At 57.1% G+C, this 6160-nt stretch overlaps 1 long non-coding RNA gene across 2 annotated transcripts; it reads left to right on the forward strand.

Moving 5' to 3' along the window:
- The first annotated feature begins 3061 nt into the window (after positions 1-3061).
- On the forward strand, positions 3062-6158 carry LOC106781140 (uncharacterized). Of its 2 annotated transcripts, XR_011424163.1 has the most exons (3): positions 3222-4117; positions 5517-5594; positions 5716-6158. It is a non-coding gene; the product is annotated as an uncharacterized lncRNA (long non-coding RNA). The 2 variants fall into 2 exon arrangements; XR_011424164.1 differs by lacking the exons at positions 5517-5594; positions 5716-6158 and adding an exon at positions 4836-5246 and having other exon boundaries at positions 3062-4117.
- The last annotated feature ends 2 nt before the right edge of the window (positions 6159-6160 follow it).

Below are 6160 nucleotides of genomic sequence, written 5' to 3' on the forward strand. Positions count from 1 at the left end.
CGCGATGCGGTGAGGGACGATCGGGACAAGTGCGATGCGATACGGGACAAGGGGACGAGTCCGATGCGACCCGGGACGATGGGGGCGAACGGATGCGATGAGGGACAATGGGGACGTGTGCGATGCGGTGAGGGACGATGGAGAGGATCGCGATGCGATGGGGGACGATGGGTACTAGTGCGATCCTACGATGGAGGTTTGGGACGCCTGCAATGGGATGAGGCTGTGAGGCCATGAGTCACGCTGGGGAGGAGCGGGAGGCGGGGAATCTGTGAGGGACGATGCAGAAGGAGCACGAGGTGGTGAGGCGATGGGGGACGATGGGGAGGAGTGCGACGCGGTGAGGGACGATGGAGACGACTGCAAAGCGATGGGGACGATGGGGACAAGTGTGACTCGAAGAGGGACGATGGGGACGCCTGCGAAGCGATGAGGCTGTGCCTGTATGAGTGAAGATGGGGAGAAGAGGGAGGCGGGGAGTTTGTGAGGGACGATGCGGAAGGAGCGCCAGGCGCTGAGGCGATGGGGGACGATGGGGACGAGAGCGATGCGATGGGGGACGATGGGGACGAGAGCGATGCGATGGGGGACGGTGGGGACAAGTGCGATCCTAGGATGGAGGTTTGGGACGCCTGCAGTGGGATGAGGCTGTGAGGCGATGAGTCACGCTGGGGAGGAGCGGGAGGCGGGGAGTCTGTGGGGGAGGATGCGGAAGGAGCGCGAGGCGGTGAGGCGATGGGGGACGATGGGGACGAATGCGATGCGTTGAGGGCCTATGGGGACGAGTGCGATGCTGTGAGGGAAGATGGGGACCAGTGCGAGGGGGGGAATCTTAGAGGGACGCTGCGGAAGGAGCGCGAGGCGGTGAGGCGATCGGGACGATGGGGAGGAGTGAGATGCGGTGAAGGACGATGGGGACGGCTGCGATGCGATGAGGAGGTGAGACGAGGGACGATGGCGACGATTGCGATGTGGTGATGGACGATGGGGAGGCCTGCGATGCGATGAGGCGGTGAGGCGATGAGTCACGCTGGCGAGGAGCGGGAGGCGGGGAGTCTGTGGGGGAGGATGCGGAAGGAGCCCCAGGCGGTGAGGCGATGGGGGACGATGGGGAAGAGCGCGATGCGGTGAGGGACGATGGGGAAGAGCGCGATGGGATGGGGGACGGTGGGGACGCCAGGGATGCGATGAGGCTGTGTGGCGATGAGTCATAATGGGGAGAAGCGAGAGGCGGGGAGTCTGTGAGGGAGGATGCGGAAGGAACGGCAGGCGGTGAGGCGATGGGGGACGATGGGGACGACTGCGATGGGACCCGGGACGATGCTGACGAGGGGATGCGATGAGGGACGATGGGGACGAGCGCGATGCGATGGGGGACGATGGGGACGAGTCCGATGCGATCGGGCACGATGGAGATGAGTGCGATGCGGTGAGGGACGATGGGGACGAGTGCGATTCGGTGAGGGACGATGGGGACGAGCGCGATGCGATGGGGGACGATGGGGACGAGTCCGATGCGACCGGGGACGATATGGACGAGCGCGATGCGATGAGGGACAATGGGGACGAGTGCGATGCGATCGGGCACGATGTAGATGAGTGCGATGCGGTGAGGGACGATGGGGACGAGTGCGATCCTACGATGGAGGTTTGGGACGCCTGCAATGGGCTGAGGCTGTGAGGCGATGAGTCACGCTGGGGAGGAGCGGGAGGCGGGGAGTCTGTGGGGGAGGATGCGGAAGGAGCGCGAGGTGGTGAGGCGATGGGGGACGATGGGGACGAGAGCGATGCGATGAGGGACGATGGGGACGAGAGCGATGCGGTGAGGGACGGTGGGGACAAGTGCGATGCGATACCGGATGAAGGGGACGAGTCCGATGCGACCCGGGACGATGGGGACGAGCGGATGCGATGAGGGACAATGGGGACGAGTGCGATGCGGTGAGGGACGATGGAGAGGATCGCGATGAGATGGGGGACGACGATAGGTACTAGTGCGATCCTACGATGGAGGTTTGGGAGGACTGCAAAGCGATGAGGTTGTGAGGGGATGAGTCACGATGGGGAGGAGCGGGAGGCGGGGAATCTGTGAGGGAGGATGCGGAAGGAGCGCCAGGCGGTGAGGCGATGGGGGACGATGGGGACGACTGCGATGGGACCCGGGACGATGCTGACGAGGGGATGCGATGAGGGACGATGGGGACGAGTGCGATTCGGTGAGGGACGATGGGGACGAGCGCGATGCGATGGGGGACGATGGGGACGAGTCCGATGCGACCGGGGACGATATGGACGAGCGCGATGCGATGAGGGACGATGGGGACGAGTGCGATTCGGTAAGGGACGATGGGGACGAGCGCGATGCGATGGGGGACGATGGGGCCGAGTCCGATGCGACCAGGGACGATATGGACGAGTGCGATGCGATGAGGGACAATGGGGACGAGTGCGATGCGATCGGGCACGATGGAGATGAGTGCGATGCGGTGAGGGACGATGGGGACGAGTGCGATCCTACGATGGAGGTTTGGGACGCCTGCAATGGGATGAGGCTGTGAGGCGATGAGTCACGCTGGGGAGGAGCGGGAGGCGGGGAGTCTGTGGGGGAGGATGCGGAAGGAGCGCGAGGTGGTGAGGCGTTGGGGGACGATGGGGACGAATGCGATGCGTTGAGGGCCTATGGGGACGAGTGCGATGCTGTGAGGGAAGATGGGGACCAGTGCGAGGGGGGGAATCTTAGAGGGACGCTGCGGAAGGAGCGCGAGGCGGTGAGGCGATCGGGACGATGGGGAGGAGTGAGATGCGGTGAAGGACGATGGGGACGGCTGCGATGCGATGAGGAGGTGAGACGAGGGACGATGGCGACGATTGCGATGTGGTGATGGACGATGGGGAGGCCTGCGATACGATGAGGCGGTGAGGCGATGAGTCACGCTGGCGAGGAGCGGGAGGCGGGGTGTCTGTGAGGGACGATGGGGAAGGAGCGCCCGGCGGTGAGGCGATGGAGATCGATGGGCACCAGCGTGATGCCTTGGGGGACGATGGGGACAAGTGGGATGCTGTGAGGGACCATGGGGAAGAGCGCGATTCTTTGAGGGACGATGGGGACGAGTGTGATGGATGAGACTGGGAGGGGATGAGGCGATGACTCAAGATGGGGAGGAGCGGGAGGCGGGGAGTCTGTGAGGGACAAGGGGGAGGAGCGCTGTTGGTGAGGAGTCAAGTGAGGATGGCAGGGAGGGTGAGGCGGTGCCAGGAGGAGCCGGCGGAGGCAGGAAGGATTCCCCCAGGGCCTCCGAAAGGGAGAGAATGAATTCCTGTGGCTGTAAGCTCTCTATTTGTGGTCATTTGTTCTGGCAGCTCCAAGAAGTGAGTAAAGCAGCCATCCTGGCTTGTCCCTGCTGGAAGGGTTTCTGGGACATGGGAGTTTCAGTGCTAAAATCAGGAAAACGCGGAGAGCCCAGATGAGTTGGGCTCTCCAGGCGCCCCTGCCTCAGGCTTGAACTTAGCATCTGGTGCGATAAGGAAGCAGGGACCGCCAGGGTCTGTCTGTGGGCTAGGAGCCTGTGCCCAGGTGGTGACCACAGTGCTGGCGGCAAAGCCCCGGCCGGGCTCTTAGGGCCAGCAGGCTGCAGGCCCTTGTGTGCAGGGGTGGCAGGGTGGTCGTGCAGGGCGTGCCATCCACACCTCACCTGTTCTGCGGTGTGAAGCTGACCTTCATCCTCACTGAGATTCTCCAGCCTGAAGCCCCAGCAATTCTGCCAACTGGCCGGTAGCACCTGAAGGAACGTCCTTCTGCTTAAATCGGTTGTGGGAGGAAGCTGTGTCTGCAGCAACCCTCTGGAACGAGGGGCCTGCCCCGCAGTGGAGAGACCGGGCCCTCAGGACACAGCTGCACCAGGGCGCATGGTACTGCCTTAGCACCGGGCACCTGCCACAGGGCGTGTCTTGAACCACATCAGGCCTGGGCAGCCAGGGAGGTCTTTTCCAGGAAAAGAATTCAGCCTCAGGAAGCTCCCACCTGTCTGAAGGCCCAGATGGAGAGGAAGAGGCTGCTCAAATGATGAAATCACATCAGATCTGGAAGCTGGCTCAAAATAACCCAGGAAGGAGATCGGTAAGGAGACGGGGTGTAAGAGAATCGAGCTGCCTCCCTGATCTGGCACCTTCCTCAGACTGCCCTTGTCCCCTGTCCTGAGAAAGGAGACGGCTGGACACCTTGGGTACGGGTCCCACACCTGCAGGCCAGAGATGTCATTCTCCTTGGTGCCACCAGCAGGAGCCCAGCCTGCTGGGGCCATAAGCTCCCTTCCCCTCTCCTCCCCACGGATCCACCTGAGAAAGGGAGGCTCTGGTTCCCTGCCAGCTCCTCCCTCCGGGGCAAGAGCCCAGAGCCACCCAGAGGCTTGCTTGGCCCCAAAGGTGAAAAGGGGGTCTGGCCAGAGGGGGCCCACGGCCTGCCCATGGAGGACACTTTCATCAATAGCTGTATTTTTTTTTTTTTGAGAGAAGCCATTCTGAGTGTTTTATTAATGATGCGTCTGTGGGGAGGGCTTTACTAGATATGAAGTAGCGAATGCTAATGCTAGGAACAGAACGATAGAAGCATTTTCCTCCTAAAAAGTTCTTCCTTTCAGGGGGCAAAGTTTTTGTAATACAAACACCTTTTGGTTCACTTAAATTCGAGTAATGAGGAACTTTGATATTTCTGAGTTAATAATGCCTTGATTAATCCGTATCTGCATATGACTCAGATGTACTGATTTCTGCCATTTCTCGCTCAGCATGCTAACTCTGAGCAGGGGGTCTTGTTCACACTCAGTCGTTTTTCTCAGGAACTCCAGGGGGCAGTGACTTCACTGGAAATCGATATCAAAGCACCGAGTGGAAAGTGTTCCATCGCAGAAGCTCTTTTTAAACGTTTTCTTTTTTCTTCCAGTTTTATTGGCATATAATTGACGTACAGCATTGTATTACTTTCAGATGTACAACATGAACATTTGATTATGTACATATTGTGAAATGGTCACCACGATAAGTAACATCCATCACCTCACATAGTGACCATTGTTTTTGTGATAAGAACTTTTGAGATGTACTCTCTTAACATCTTTGAAATATACAAAAGGGCGATATTAAATATACAAAATTTATATATAAATATACAAAATGGACTATATTAAGCACACTGTCCATTAGAGTCCCAGAACTTATTTATCTTATAAATAAAGATGCCTTGTACTTTTTGACCCCTTTACTTATTTCCCCCCTCCCCCACCCCTACCTCTGGAAGGCACCATTCGATTCTGTTTCTATGAGTTCATTTCTTTAAGATTCGACGTATAAGTGATATCATACAGTACTTTTTCTCTGTCTGAATTATTTCACCTAGCATAATGCACCCAAGTCTATCCATGTTGTTGCAAATGGCAGGATTTCCTTTTATATGGCTGAATAGTATTCCACTGTCTGTCTGTCTCTCTCTCACATTTTCTTTATCCTCTTATCTGTTGAAGGTCCCTGAGGTCGTGTTCATGTCTTGGCTATTGTGAATAATGCTGCAATGAGCATGGGAGAGCAGATGTCTCTCAGAGGTAGTGATTTGGTTTCCTTTGGATTGATAAACAAATGGCTAACAATAGGATCGTCGGAGTCTGTGAGGAACCCATTTGGTCTAAACCTACTTCAGCCTGACATTGTTTTTTTCCCCAAAAGGTCCTAATATGGCCATTGAGCATGCACTGTATGCCTGCTTGAAGCATTTGCTGTGTCCCAAAGACAAGAACAAATGGCCTTAAGATAAAGGTGCAACTTCCCCCACATTGGCATTTCCTTAAGGATGAGCATCTCTCCCTAGGCTAGAAATTGTTTGCTGTGCCCAGCCCGTGACCACCCACATGGAGATAAAAGTCGGGCTACCTGCTGTGTCCACCGAGACAGCTGACCCACCACCTGCTGTAATAGCTGTGCTCACAGGGCAATCCCGAGACTCTTGTGAAAGGGAACTTTCAATCATATGTGATAGATGCTCTTTGACGGTACAGAACCACTCTGTACAACCCCTCTTCTTGGGGGCCCTTCCTTAGAGAAGGAAGGCCCAGGGTTAAGCTAATCCTCAGATCTGGCTCACAATAAACTCAGCCCAATTTTCATTTATACA

This window comes from Equus caballus, chromosome 12 (assembly GCF_041296265.1).
Source record: "Equus caballus isolate H_3958 breed thoroughbred chromosome 12, TB-T2T, whole genome shotgun sequence".
Taxonomy (NCBI): Eukaryota; Metazoa; Chordata; class Mammalia; order Perissodactyla; family Equidae; genus Equus; species Equus caballus.